Here is a 16,167-nt window from a genome sequence, read left to right as displayed (position 1 = left end):
ATCATCACCATGTTAAATACAAATATCACACAGCCAGGCTTACATTGGACAAATCGCGATTCAATCAGGAATCGGAGTAAAATTCATTAATTAAAGTATGTGTTAATAACCACTTCCTCGATGCGATGTAGGTTATGTATCACGTACATCACTTGAGGGATGGTTCCACCCACTCCCTCCCTACCCCAAATTTAAAATGTTGAGGTTTGGATTTAAATACGTATTACGGTTTTTCTATTATCAGTTTTATTTATTTACTGGTATTTACATCTTTAAATACAAACCTAGCACCCCATGCATGTACTAGTAAATGGACCCACTAGCCGGTAGAGGTGTATCACTTAACTTTAACACATTGTAGTACCATTCACTCATAGTCTAATATATCTTACGGCGTGACCGTCTTTGAGGGCGAAGCAAAAAATATTGGCATTAGTATCTAGATCCATAACAGGACAAAAATATTCCGAAATATTAGCACCTAACGTGTGAGGACAGAGCTCAATCAAAGTATTCTAACTTTAGACATTTTTGATCCGCCTATTCATTGAACGCGGGAAACGCTATGTAACTGATGCGAACAGTGCATTGTGACGTCATATTCAGCGTCGATGTTTAGCAAATACACAAACATAGGAAATATTGCACAATAAAGCGTTAATCGAGGAGTGATTATACATGTATACGATTAAGAAAATAAGACTTACATTCTTTTACGGATTTTATGTAACATCTCAGAACGACGTGAACTTGGAATACACGATATTCAAAATGGAGAAATACATGTCCACGCGCTAGTATTCGAATCGACGCCATTGGGACCAAAATTTTCAAGTTCCATAGGTATGATTTAATTTTTTATTAGTTTTCTATATTTTCCTTTTAAACATGTACATACGTGTTACCTATAGGGAGAGCTCCGTTCTCACGGTCCTTCGGGCCGTGAGAGGGCTTCGATCGCTATAATTTGACTGTAAAATGATTGTTTTATTCATAACATGGGTAGCAAATGCAGTTAAATGCAAATAACAGGATATGACAAATAATTTCTCAAAACAGGAACTATCCAATGTGTAGAAAGGTAAGCTTAAGTTAACGTTCGGTTCTCTGTGTCCATAATAATATATCAATACTAATATTCATACACAGACAGCGATGAACATTAATTTAGCTATGTGCTAGGTAATTACCGGTTTGCACGGATGTTGGCGATAGGGATTTGTTTTGTGGGAGGAAACCGGAGTACCTGGAGGAAACTCACGTGTACGAGCGGGAAGGCAATATACCCGATATATGTCAAAAGGAGATGCTCGTGATTAGACTGTGTCTCACCTTTGACCTTTGAGACACATATATAATCAGGTATTTCAATACGGCACAAATATATATATATATATATATATATATATATATATATATATATATATATATATATCGTTGTGGCGGAGTGGACCTACGCACTAGTTTTGACAATCTTGCTAGGCGGTGGGTGTCGTACGTCGCTGGTTCGACCCCGGGCTGGGGCGAAAATTTTCAGTACCTAGTTGTGATTATTTAGTGCTTCATATATATATATATATATTATTTTTCAACATTCTGTAAATCGTTCATGGTACATCTTCATAATATACATGTAATATAGAATTACAGAAGTGTACAGAAGAAGAACCCTGTATCTTGATCGAGTAAACGAAGTTATCCGTAGTCAGAATCAGTGTGCCACGAACGGTCTAACAATCGGTATGAAACACGTCAGACAGCATTTGACCTAATGATAGGTTGTATTGGCAAACTAGATCGTTATAACGACCATAGAATTTGCAAAATGCTGACTTTAAACGAGATTGTTGAAACCCCTGCACCATCATCTTGTTTGTCAGTAGCTTGCCTCGATTTAAAAATTGACCATACGCAGAACAAGCTCGTGCGTATCGAATCAGTTGAGAGATATAAACTCCATATGCAGGTGACAATGGAATATTGCTACATAACTATGGGAAATCATTTATAAGATAAAATAAGTTTATTTCAATTTTGGGCCCAGAGGGCATGGCAGCAAGACAGCTTATAAAGAAGAAGGACATTTCCAAAAAGTTTACAACATTAACTACAGACTACATGAACTGCAAACTACATGTGGATACAGCATGTGGGAGAGAGAGAGAGAGAGAGAGAGAGAGAGAGAGAGAGAGAGAGAGAGAGTTTAATATATTTGAAAAGCACAAACTCTGACATTCTGCATGGACTATTCAATATTATATCACCATGAATGAATCATTGATTTCGTTTTCTCTTACTTCAGATGACGGACATTTACGAATATATAATGGCAGTCTCGACCTCATTAGTGTATGCAACATGGGTTTTTCATCCATTAGTGTATGCTTGGGGTTTTACTCATTAGTGTATGCATGGGTTTTTAATTCATTAATGTATGCATGGGTTTTCCTCATTAGTGTATGCATAGCTTTTCATTCATTAATGTATGCACGGGGTTTTCATTCATTAATGTATGCATGGGGTTTTCATTCATTAATGTATGCATGGGGGTTTCATTCATTAGTGTATGCATGGATTTTCCCTCGTTAGTGTTTGCTTGGGTTCTACGACTAGATTATCGGGTAAGGCCTCACACATTCACGAACACATTGAGTAGATTATGAAATTCATCACAATCTTATTTCCGGTGTTGTAGAGTAGCCTTTTCCCCTAGCCATCTCCCCCTCCCCCTGCAAAAATAGTAGTCCCCCCTGAAAAATGGCGATATGGTAGATGTTCCCCCAAGGAAATGAGGCTATATAGTAGGATTTTCCCCCTTTTATAGCCAGATGACCCCCCCCCCCCCAGGAAAACCAACTTTATAGCACATGTAGATTTCCCCCCTCTTTTCATTCCGGTTACATTTACGGTAGACCATTCCCATACATATCCTTTCCATTCTGAAATTAATCCTCTTCTGGCTATTCATTTCTTTTATATCCTAAATGGAGAGTTAATCTCCGAATTTCCTTGATTGGGATTTTTGGAAATATTTCTTATTCAACAAACATTTTATTCAGTCGAATGTTATGTAAAACAATCATATATTTAGAATGTAAAATCAGAATATTTCGTGCTTGTAAAACAGCACCTATTTAGGCAACTCTGGATTTGTTAGTTAAACAGATAAGTATTTATCGTACGAGGAATCAAAATTATCTCTTTCCATTTGATTAGTACGAAACTTTTTATACAGATTAGTGGAGTAAAACTGAAATTCTGCAACTCTGTTGATTGTCTACCCCTGATTCCAAGTTACCGCTACTAGGGAATCAACTCAACCTCGACATGATTTTTAACATCTCATTAGGAGAAAATGGGATTTTGCAATTAAAGAGGTTTTTGGGAGGAAACTCCCTCCCCAACCGTTCTCGGGTCATTGATGGATTAATAGATGTGAACATGTTATCGATATAATCGTAACTATTCCAGAACTCAAGACCATAGACTGGGAATAGACTTACGTCAAAATTTTGATCACTTATATATTAAGATTTATCTACCACAAATGTTTAAAAAAAAGTGCAGGGGTTTAAGATATTCAAATGCAAACATATACTGAAAATTGTATTTGTTTATGAAAATCATTTCAAAAGTTAGTTGAATATAAAATTAAGTCTATTCTCAGTTTATGGTATTGAGGCCAGGCCGTGCAACTCCCAGCTGTACTGTCAGTACTTTGATTTGTACATATTCGTCTACAAAATTTCTCGAAAGATGAATTTATTTTGAATCTGACAGATGGACAACGTCATCATACTTTAATACCACACGGAGAATATTCTGTAAAAGTTTTGATTTTTAACATTCACTCCTAAAACTTTTTAGCTGAGCTGAAAGCTCAAGTGAGCTTTTCTGATCACCTATTGTCCGTCCTCTGTCCGTCTGTAACCTTTCCACATTTTCGACTTCTTCTCTAGAACCATTGGGCCAATTTCAACCAAACTTGGCACAAAGCAACCTTGGGTAAAGGGAATTCAAGTTTGTTCAAATGATTTAATTTACTGGTTTGCCCAATGTAAAAGTTTTTGCAAGTCGGGCAAATGGCACAGTAAATTAAATTTTCCGATTTGCAGTTCATTGAGAAATCGGCGCGGTTTTCATTCCCGATTTAAGATGGATTTTGTTTCCCTCCTTGATAAAGGTACAGGTCCCCCATCTAGGATCGCCGCATTTCTGAACAGATGTAATATCCTCCCGGGTTGTAAAACGGGCTTTGGTTAACAATTTTTTTTTTTGATCGGAGATCCTGTCAGCGGCTGTTGATAATATCTACGGGGAAAGGCTACTATATAGCCATTTTTCCGAGGGGAAAATCTACTATGGGGGAAAGGCTACTATACAACACTGGTACACAATTTCTCTGGGTAGATGATGTCATCCATTTGTTTTTAAGGGTAATTTTGTATAACCGATTCTTAACTTACAAAATTTTTAGATTTTTTCCCCCGCTTAAAATAAGTATATCATTCTAAAGACCGTGAGTGTTTTAAATTTTCTTCAATTCATACATCTAATAAATCATTGATTGATTTGAATTTAAATGAAAAGGCTACGAATTTATTCACAAGCTATGCACAATGATGGAAGTTTTTTCCGTCTTTTTTTCGTGATGTACTCCCATCCAACGAAAAAGTAATAAAATTAATTCCTTAACAAATAAACATATGTAAGAAAATCTGCATCAAGTCATCCAAGCTGCTTTTAACTACAACAAGGTCAAACCATCCCACGTGATAAAGCTATTATATTTATTAATAACCTGTGAATATCCTGACCATGCTTGTAAAATGCGCATTTCTCGACTTAAGCTCTGAATGCAGTCAATTAAGTAATCGTTCAAACCTATTAATGTATAGTGTAATTACATTTATAGTCTAATTACGAACAACAAAGGGTCGGTCTTACCGGAGCATGCCTTCCACGTTTCCACGTTATATTGACCAAATACATGATATTAATGATTCCAGTAATCTGGCTCGCCATTGGTGTTCCAACGTTCAACGACTTTTAACGGGTCTTTCTCCGCGATCTCTAATCACATCAAACTCGAAAATAAGAATATAATCGTAATTATAAAGATCAATATGATGAAAAAAAGTGACGTTCGTTTGTCTTTGAGACTATCAGTTTCAAAAAGCTTTGAATATTTCATGCCTAGTGTTGGCGATCGCTCGCTGTATATTCAGAGCGTTTGCGTACATTTGTCGAGAAATGCAATGAAGATATTGTATTAGAGTGGATGAATGTCCAAGGAGGATTGCAATAAATGATCACGTTCGTCATAAACGCTGGGAAATGTCTGATATGTATCTGAAGGATCAATACAATTACTACTGTGAATAGGCTATTTCTAAGAAAATATCACTAAACAGTTCGAGTATTATGGGTATTACGAGGTAGACTGTTTGCTTCATGCGACGAACTTCACAACTTATAGATATATACTAGATAAATGATATTACACACAGGAAGGACTTTTTAAATGCGTGTTTGAATCGTTGTGCGCATGAATTGAATGTACGATATTTTTAGTGAAAATGAATTTAAGAATTTAATTTTCGAAAATAATTGTGTGCATCAGTTTTGCTTTATCTATTGACATCATATACTAGTATATAGAGAATAAAACTTGGTTATTAGGAAGTCACTAGGAGCTCCAAATTTAATGTACCTTAAGAAACATGAATACTTCTCCGTATTGAAAATTGGATAATTATTTTTACGAATGCAATTGTAATCTGTCATGCCGACGAATAGTTGACCAAAGACAAAATGAACGGTTGTACATAATTTCAAAATTTGAAACTCGGTATTGCGAATGTGTAAATGTTTATAATGTTTTTTGTCCAGTGTGACAATTTAAGGTCAAAGTTATGAATACATGTTTCTTCTCGTCAAACGCAATACTCGAAAACATAATGCACTATATGAATGACAAACAGAAAAACAGCTATATTGTAAACAATGGTCTGATTTCTTGGAGATTGTCAGGTAGTGTTCAACTTAATTTCAGTAAGATGTTTTAAAAAGTTATCAGGCACAAACTTTCCAGAACAGTCTCAGACTATTCGATATCTGACATATTGGACAGTTTTCAACTTATTACTTACTTTCAAGATCTGTCAGTGTCAAATTCTTTATCTTCACCAAAGGGCCGCCCCATTTAGTTGCCTCTTACGACAAGCAAGGGGTACTACTTTAACATGAAATATACTGGAATACAAGATTGAACTTAAAGCAGTGGTGGATTTAAGGGGGGCGCAGCCGGCCCGACCCCTAAAATTTTCAAATTTAAGGTAAATCCTGGTATCTTGCTTTAAAAAAAATGTACTAAACGATAAAAGAAGAAATAAATTCTTCCACTCCCGGAGAAATAAATGACACAATCTTTTGATATCTTGAATTGTTTTATTAAGAGAACTTAATTGTTTTTTAAAACCCCTTAAAATTTGCGTCATTTTATTAATTTCACCTCAAGGCGGCCCCCAAGACTCCCTGTCTCATAAAGTGCCCCCACACCCGTAACCGAGATTCCTGGATCCTGTAAAGAATGTTGCTTAATAGGTTGAAGGCATATATTAGTAAATTTGAGTCTAAGGAACTGGCGGTATGATTCGGAATGAATATCATCCATAACCCGCGGTGGTTCAAAGAGCCTATGATGGGCATTATCAATAATTATAAAATTTAGTCTCTATTCTGGTGTTGAAAAATTCAAATATGGACTTGCTTGGCTTCTTTAAATAATATATTCAAAATTGTCAATGGAAAAAAGTTAATTTTGTGTGAATATGATGTGGACCTAATTGTTTGTTGATGTAAGATATTAGTGAATCAAGTGTGACATCTTTTATATGAACGATCTTCCTGACTGCTTTTACGTCTCGTTTAAAGTCAGCATTTTACAAATTTTATAGTCGTTATAACGATTTAGTTTGCCAATACAACATACCATTGGGTCAAATGCTGTCTAACATGTTTCATGCCGATTGTTAGGTCGTTCTTGGCACACTGATTTTGGCTACGGATTACTCTGTTTACTTGATTAAGATATAGGGCTCACGGCGGGTGTGACCGGTCGACAGTGGATGCTTACTCTTCCTAGGCACCTGATTCCAACACTGGTATATCCAGGGGTCCGTGTTTGCCCAACTCTCTATTTTGTATTGCTTATAGGAGTTAGAAGATTAATCACTGTTCGTTATCTTCGCCTTTCATTCACATTATTTCCTAGTGGACCGGTCAGATTTTGTACATTGTATGTGCTGTCTTTGCTCACACATGGGAATGCAGTACCCAGAGTCTTGAGCCAGTGATCGTCTCGTTGTCTACGAAAAGGGGTACTTACAATTGGGTTGTTAGTGAAAGGTGATGGAAATAACGAACAGTAATCAATCTCATGACTCCTATAAATGTGAAGATAACGAACAGTGATCAATCTCATAACTCCTATAAAGGTGAAGATAACGAACAGTGATCAATCTCATAACTCCTATAAATGTGAAGATAACGAACAGTGATCAATCTCATAACTCCTATAAAGGTGAAGATAACGAACAGTGATCTATCTCATAACTCCTATAAAGGTGAAGATAACGAACAGTGATCAATCTCATAACTTTTATAAAGGTGAAGATAACAAACCGTAATCAATCTCATAACTCCTATAAGCAATACCACAACCGCCGTGAGTCCTATATATGGTATGATATGATGGTAATTTGTTTTCTAGAATTCTAATCTGCATGGGCAAGATGGAACGATCTGGAAACGGCCTGGGCAATTGAATTACATGTATTGAGACATGTTGAGAAGTTGTCTATTGACGATATTCTTTTACTTAGTGACCCTTTAATTTTCCACGACATAAAACAGTTCACAAAGGTTACACTCAATTGCATGGACAATGTTTGAGGATTTACAGGTAAAATTCTCGAAAGTTTTGGTACACAATGATAAACAATACATTATTCATCACTTCGTTATTATTCAGTCATGAAATAGATAAAACAACTCGTACTTCATTCGCATTTAGATTTACAATAATTATTTATGGTACGCATTTTACCCCCATCTCTCTTACATCGAGTTTGTATTTCTGCTGGTGGACAGTCTGTCCCCGAGGATACTTGTCGCTCGATATATTTTCCTTCATGAATATACACAATAACGAAACAATACTGGCTGACACGTCGCCCAGTATAAAAAAAGTGTCACTCTGTAGAGTCTATAAGAGACAGAGGCTCCTACAGATCGGTTGGTGTCCCTCGGATTTTCCTTCGAGATATCAAAGATTTGTCGTATGTACAATCGTCAAATTGTCAGCTTTGGTACAGAAACCAAAATTCTTATACCCAAATTAGAGACTGCTATGTTCCTTTAAGAGATATATTTGATAATTCCTTTTCAGACCACATGTGTTCAACCTCAAAATGTTCTGCAAAAAATTGCAAAACTTGTGATATACTGATCACTAAAAATTAATTTAGTAGTAATCTAACTGGACGTAGTTTCTGTACCAAAAACGTTTGATAATCTGACTTGTAAATATTCTAACGTTGTCTACGCCATTGAGTGTAACCTGTGTGGCTTAATTTATGTGGGAGAAACCAAGGGTTCACTTAATAAAAGAATATCGGCGCACAGATTTCAAATTAATAATGGTGGTATTCGTACAAAACTTTACTCTATTCCATTGAGGGTTTTACACACGTTATTTGAAGAAGCTATGGCTAGTCTATATTTGGATTTTTCAACACCTGAATATAGACTGAACTCTATGATTATGGATGTTGCCTACCACAGGCTCTATAAAACAGCACGGACCATGGATGATATTCCTTCCAAATCATGCCGCCAGTTCCTTAAGCTCAAATTTACAAACAAAGGAATAGATGCCGTCAACATAAGCACCATTCTTCGTCATAAAAGGGTTCAGTCGTGTATTCCAACTTATTTCAAGTTCAAGTCTACACCCAGTATTTCCTACGGCTATACTTCTACTATTGCATCCAAACTTTTTAATTATAAACAAACTTTGCAGTGCTTAGATATAGACCATCTTATACGTAATCCACCAACATGTTCTTCATCTTCTTTCAACTATAGTCCAGCTGGACATGTCATTACTGGTGATGTTGATATAGCTGAAAATGAGGATCTCAAATAACTTATTCTTAAAGGTCCTAAATACAGAGAACCTCGGTCTTTTAATTGGCGACAGAACTTCATCTCTATTATGAGTTCTGTCGAAGATTATGCCAGACGATGCCAGACGATGGGCTAAATATGAAAAAGAAGAACTTGATACATTGTCCGAATGGGTTAAAAGCATAAGAAGGATATTAAAATCCCGCATTAGACACATGAAAACAAAAGTACGTACCATCTATCCTTCTGTGTTTAGTAAACCAGAAGTGATAAAAGAATTAGATAGGTTACATGAGGAATATGTTTTGGTTACAGCTGACAAAGCTAGTTACAACATTGTCTTTGTTTGTAAGGCTCATTATTACAACTGTATTTTAAACGAACTTGGCATTAATTCCACTTTTGGTAATCATACTTATACTCCAACTGCCCTTTCAAAAGTTGAAATTCTTCAAAACCATGCTTCAGTTTTAGACACATTTAATATTCCAGTCAATGGGTCGAATGAATATGAGTTACCGTACCTATACTGGATTCCTAAACTACATAAAAACCCTTACAAACAAAGATATATTGCTGGATCCAGTAAGTGCTCTACCAAGCCCCTATCTTTGCTCCTCACGAAAATGTTAACAGCTGTGAAGGAGAAACTTCAAACTTACTGTGCGACTACATATACCAGAAGTGGTGTTAATCAAATGTGGATTCTAAACAATTCTAAAGAACTTTTAGTAAACTTGAAATCACAGAATTTTTCCCAAATCAATAGCATTAAAACCTATGACTTTTCAACACTATACACGACCATTCCTCACGATGAAATAAAGACTAGACTTTTTGACATCATAGACAGTTGCTTCTTCAACAAAAACGGAAATATTCATATCTAATGATCAGTCATTCAAAAACTTACTTTGTTAAACACCACTCTGATTCCACGCACAAGTACTCTGAAGTTGAAATAAAAAATATGCTAGAGTTCCTCATTGACAGTATCTTCGTGATCTTTGGTGATCAGGTCTTCCAACAGTCTATTGAAATTCCCATGGGCACGAATTGTGCTCCTTTGTTAGCTGACCTGTTTTTATATTCATATGAAGCAGAATTTATTCAAAAACTTCTACGTGAGAAGAAAAAATCTCTCGCTGTGACCTTCAATTCGACTTTTAGATATATCGATGACGTTTTGTCTATTAACAATGATAGCTTTCATTCATATGTCGATTTGATATATCCCTGTGAGCTCGAAATAAAGGACACCACAGAGTCGTCCACTTGTGCTTCATACTTACTTAGATATCTTATTGAAAGTAGACATTAACGGCAAACTGACAACTCAACTGTATGACAAACGGGATGATTTCAACTTCTCCATCGTCAACTTCCCATATTTGTGTAGCAATATTCCATTATCACCTGCTTATGGTGTTTATATATCTCAAATGATTCGATATGCAAGGGCTTGTTCTGGATATAGTCAGTTTTTAAATCGAGGTAAGCTACTGACAAGTTGACGGTACAGGGATTTCAACAGTCTCGATTGAAGTCAGCATTTCGCAAATTCTATGGTCGTTATAACGATCTAGTTCGTCAATACAACATCGCATTGGGTCAAATGCTGTCTGACGTGTTTCATACCGATTGTTAAGCCGTTCTTGGCACACTGATTTTGACTGCGGATAACTCCGTTTACCTGATCAGGATATAGGGCTCACGACGGGTGTGACCGGTCAACAGGGGATGCTTACTCCTCATAGGCACCTGATCCCACCTCTGGTGTGTCCAGGGGTCCGTGTTTGCCCAACTATCTATTTTGTATTGCCTGTAGGAGTTATGAGATTGATCACTGTTCGTTATCTTCACCTTGCATTATATGCATTGTCAATTTTACTCGATGTCTATTTGTAATTTTAAAATGCGTATATTTCACTTGCATCTTTCTTTTTAATCTTTGATATGTAGAATTTATCACGATATTCCGTCAAAGCTTCTTAACAGATATTAATCTGCCTTTGCAATGTACTTTTTTTGCGTGTTTGGTGTCATTGTCGCCTACACTTGTTAAAATTCATCACGTGTCACTGCATGTTTCCAACAGATTTACAATGATGTACGGAAATGTTTGTTGAAAGAAAAAAATCAAATCAACAGGTATCTACGTTCAAAACTACCATGTCTTATATTTATAATGTTTTAAGTGCAGTTTGGAATTGGATACTGGATAAACACACTGCATATTGAACAATTACCATTGACTGTGAGCGAAAAAATGCTCTTGTATGATGGGTATCATAATGGCCGCCTCCATGGTTGTCACATTGTAATGACATTAGCTGTAGACTGGCGAGTTTAAAGACATATTTTATGACATTTACAAAAAACCTCATTATATTTTATGAGTCATGGCATCTTCAAATATTGTGACACGCACTCACAAACTTCCATCAAAGTTCGACGAATGTCTTACAGGTGACGACATCGATACAGTCGTGAATTCCGACGACAATATTGATGCAAAGATCCATTTGCAATGTGATGGGAAAACTAATAACATTACCTTCAAAATTGAAGTTGAAAATATCGATATTTGGAAACGAGGTATCGTTATGTTCTTTGATGAAACAAGGACCAACTTGTTGAATAACAACCGAGTGGTTAAAGGCAAGTATGATGACAAAAACTGTGTGAAATTTAACTTCTATAATACAAGAAGTGTCAATATACAAGGAGCGACATGCTCAAGTTTCCATGATACTTATTTTTCAAAATTGGATATGTTTATGAAGGAAATGATTAGAAAACGGGCAGAAGCACCGCGCCACGACACGGTCAATTTACGAGACAATTCTAAGACAGCAAGTGACATTGACAGTGAACATGAACTGACCGTCACATTGAACAGTTCAGAATCCGAACTGAAAACGGCATTTGAACCAAGCATCAGTACAGTCATCCCACACTCCAACTCAATTAAAAAACTGAAACGACAAATAACACCTAAAGAAAAAGTTCATCAACATAGTAAAACTATAGAGATGAAATCCCATAACATTTTGTCAGTAATTGATAACACCCTCAAATCATTTGCTGAAAAGCTTTCTCAACTGAACTCCTTCAAAGGGCAAATTTCATAAATACTAGAATTGTCCCAGTCACTTTTACTGGTCCATCTGAACACGCACAAGAAAAAGCTTCATGAACAACTAGACTCTATTGACTCCAAAGTCAAACACTGCAACTCTGCAATTGATTCTTTTCACGTGAAGACCAATGTCCTGGATAATCAACTGAAAGAAAGTATAGGGTCTCAAAAAGGCAAATATGTCACTTGAGACTCTACAGTCCCAGATCACAAATCTGCAGGACCGTATTTAACAGCTTGAGACAACAAAAACGTCTTGGCTTGCCTCTCACCATAACGCAAACCATCTCAGTGAACCGTTTGTTCCCAGGGTAAACACAAGCCCAATACAACCTAAACTACAACAACAACCATTGCATCCTTCCAACTACAGAAAAACTACGGGTTATTCAACTGTTAATCCTTCACTTGGGGATGATGCCATGCCCGGCCCACTAGGTAAAAAATTTGTCGACAACAGACGAGGCCTCGAACAGCACCACAGACTGTAATATCCTCATCCTAAGTGACTCCATACTTAGAAAAATTCAACTCAAGCGATTTACACCAGAAAAGAAAACTGTAATACGTTTCATAGGAGGAGGGGCGAAATTGTGTGCAGATTTCGTCGAGAAAGAGAGTCACAAATTCAACTCCAAATCAGTGTTGATTCACATTGGAACTAGGGATCTCACTAACAACAATGTGAGAAAAGAAGATTTTATGCATCTTCTAGAATTATGCACATCGTTATGGAAACATTCTAAAGTATTTTTACTCCCAATCTTATACAGAAAAGATATGGAAAACCTCATGGTGGATCGTGCGAATGCCGACATTCATGCAGCTAGTTGTCTCTACTTGAATGTCGTAATGGTAGACCCATTTTAACCCACATATGATATGTACCATGACAATGTCCTCTTAAACTTCAAAAAAGGCCTACCAGCCATTTTGAAGCACTTGAAATTTGCTCTCAACATTACAAAGGAGAGGGGGAATAACCAACACGAGTCCACCCAGAATCCAATGAAAACCACCGCAAAGTACAGTAAACCCAATAGACCAATGGGCATCCCTTCACATGGGAATGGCCGCTCATTTCCTAACCAACCGAACATTATGCCACGGTTTTTCCCACCAATGAATCCATGGCATGCACCTTGGTCCATTCCTCAGTTCCATCGTTGATGTGTCGTATGTCCATTTAATGTTTAATTAGTCTTTGAATACTATTCTGTTACAAACCCATAACAAGGTATCATCCTGAGGTAGAAGTGGTGGGTCATTACTGTCAATTTTGTGTTTTAGTAAGCTTTCTACTATGGTGTATTCAGTACATGAATGCTGTAATATCCTTGTGCACCAGTTTTATAGACACACTTGTATTTACAGTTCGTAATGTAGTTAGCATATTTCATTTACTGAAAGTAGTAATTGGTATAACTCATAGACCAAATACTTTTATACTTACTTATGTATTACATAATGTAGCTATGTAACGTGATTGCGCTATGTAGTTATTTGTACAATTCTTAATCTTAGATGACATACATGTTTGTCATTGACGAAAAACTTATCTGCTCAATTGGATGTACCTATGTGTAATCTTAATGTTGTCTTACATTAATTGTTATTTTACTTAGATAAGGTACAAACTTGTGTAGTTCAACTTAGATTTTTTTATATTCATGTATATACTATAATTTCAAAATGTGTATTCCAGTATCCTCTATCATTTCATGATGAAAAAATATTCCAAGCATGTTACATGTAGTAACTCAAATTTGTTTTTACAGTTGGGTATGTGGAACATAGGGAGCCTTTCTAATGAAAAAATTCAAGACCCTCTATTCCAAGAGCAGTTGTCACAATTTCACATAGCTAGCCTAGTAGAAACCCGGACAGGTGAGACAAATCAAGGCAATGCATTTCCTAATCACTGTTTAGTCCATTCAAGTTCTAGGAAAAAACATAAAAAGGCAAGACGATATTCTGGTGGAATACATATTTATGCCAAAACAGCAATTATCAATGGTATTATACAAATAAACAATAGTCATCCAGATATTTTATGGATCAAACTTGATCAAAGTTTCTTTAGATTACAAAGGGATATTTACCTTGCAGTGGTTTATATATCTCCTGAATATTCCAATGGTAATGTGAATGACATTGAACAAATGTATTCAGTTTTACTAAGTGACATCGTGAAACATAGTAGAAACGGTGACATAATAGTCCAAGGTGACTTCAATGCTTATACCAATACCCATCCAGATTTTGTTGTTTGATTCTGAATGTACAAGTTCAGATGATGTTCTTTATCAATCCGATAAAATAATGTCAAGAAATAATCTTGACCACAAGCACGTTAACAATAGTGGCAAAAATCTCTCGAACCTTTGTAAAGAATCGGGTTTACGAATCTTGAATGGCAGAATAACTGATGATCTAACTGGCCAACCAACATGTATAACATATAATGGCTGTAGTCTTGTTGATTATTGTCTTGTATTAAAAGGCATTCTAAATTCAATTGGTTACTTTGAAGTACTAGATTTTACTTCCCTATCAAATCAGTGTCCAATTATTTGTGCAATATTTGACAATTTTTATTCAGAACCCAGCTCCAAGAAAACAAATAATTTAAAACCAGTACCCGGAAAGTGAAATAATGATACAATAAAATCTTACACTAAGAATATCCACAGTAATTTATCCAGAATTAAATTTGCAGAATTCATGAATGATTAATTTTATGATAGTGACTCAATTTCAAAAGCCTTCAGCTAAATACTAGTTGAATGTGCAAAAATGTCAACTAAATTCATTAAGAGAGGACCAAGGTACAAAACTCTATAAAAAAAAAAAAAAAAAAAAAATAAGAAAACACCATGATTCTCACAATCATGTTCTGATCTTCGAATTACAGTAAATAATTATGAAAAGCTTGTAAACAAGCACCTTTTTAATGGAGAATACAGGAAATTGTTCTATACATACAAAGCAAAGTACAGAAGATTATGCAAATTTGAAGAACAAAATTACAGAAATGCAATTTGCAATGACATTAATAACAATGTTAATAAAAATCCAAAGTTATTCTGGGAATTGTTGAACAAATTAAGATAAAACAAATACTGGGCAAATCTCATCTCATGATGTTCACCCTGAGGAATTTTATCAGTTTTTTGAAAAACTTAATAAAGCAGATAACAATTACAATAATTTTCATAAGAGTATAATAATTAAATTTCATGTATTGAAAGATAAACTGCACCATAATCATTTCCTTGAACCAGACATTACCATCAATGAAATAAAGGCTGCCTTAAAGTTCCTGAAAAATGGGAAGAGTTCTTCCATGGATATGATATCAAATGAAATGTTGAAAAAGTGGAAGGTCAGTAATATTGAAACCTCTGGAAAAACCGTCTAACTTTATACTTAATTCTGGTGTATTCCCAAGAAGCTGGAATGAGAGCTATTTAGTATTGTTGTGCAAATCTGGTAATAGGCTTGATACTAGCAACTACAGAGGTATATCAATTACCTCAAATCTAGGAAAACTTTTCAATGGAATACTCCATACTAGGCTACTTGAATTTGTAAACTCTATGTCACTGATAAGTGAAAATCAAATTGGTTTCAAAGAAAATTGTAGAACATCAGACCACTTGTTCTCTATAAAAACAATAATTGATTATAACAAAAACAAAAAACTATATGCGGCTTTTATTGATCTCAGAAAAGCATTTGATACTGTATGGAGATTAGGTTTATTTTATAAACTTGAATCTAATATCTCCCAAAAATTGTTTAATATTCTATTTTCCACGTATAGTAACACA

The sequence above is a fragment of the Ostrea edulis genome, chromosome 10 (assembly GCF_947568905.1).
Source record: "Ostrea edulis chromosome 10, xbOstEdul1.1, whole genome shotgun sequence".
Classification (NCBI taxonomy): domain Eukaryota; kingdom Metazoa; phylum Mollusca; class Bivalvia; order Ostreida; family Ostreidae; genus Ostrea; species Ostrea edulis.
Note: the sequence above shows the minus strand (reverse complement) of the source record.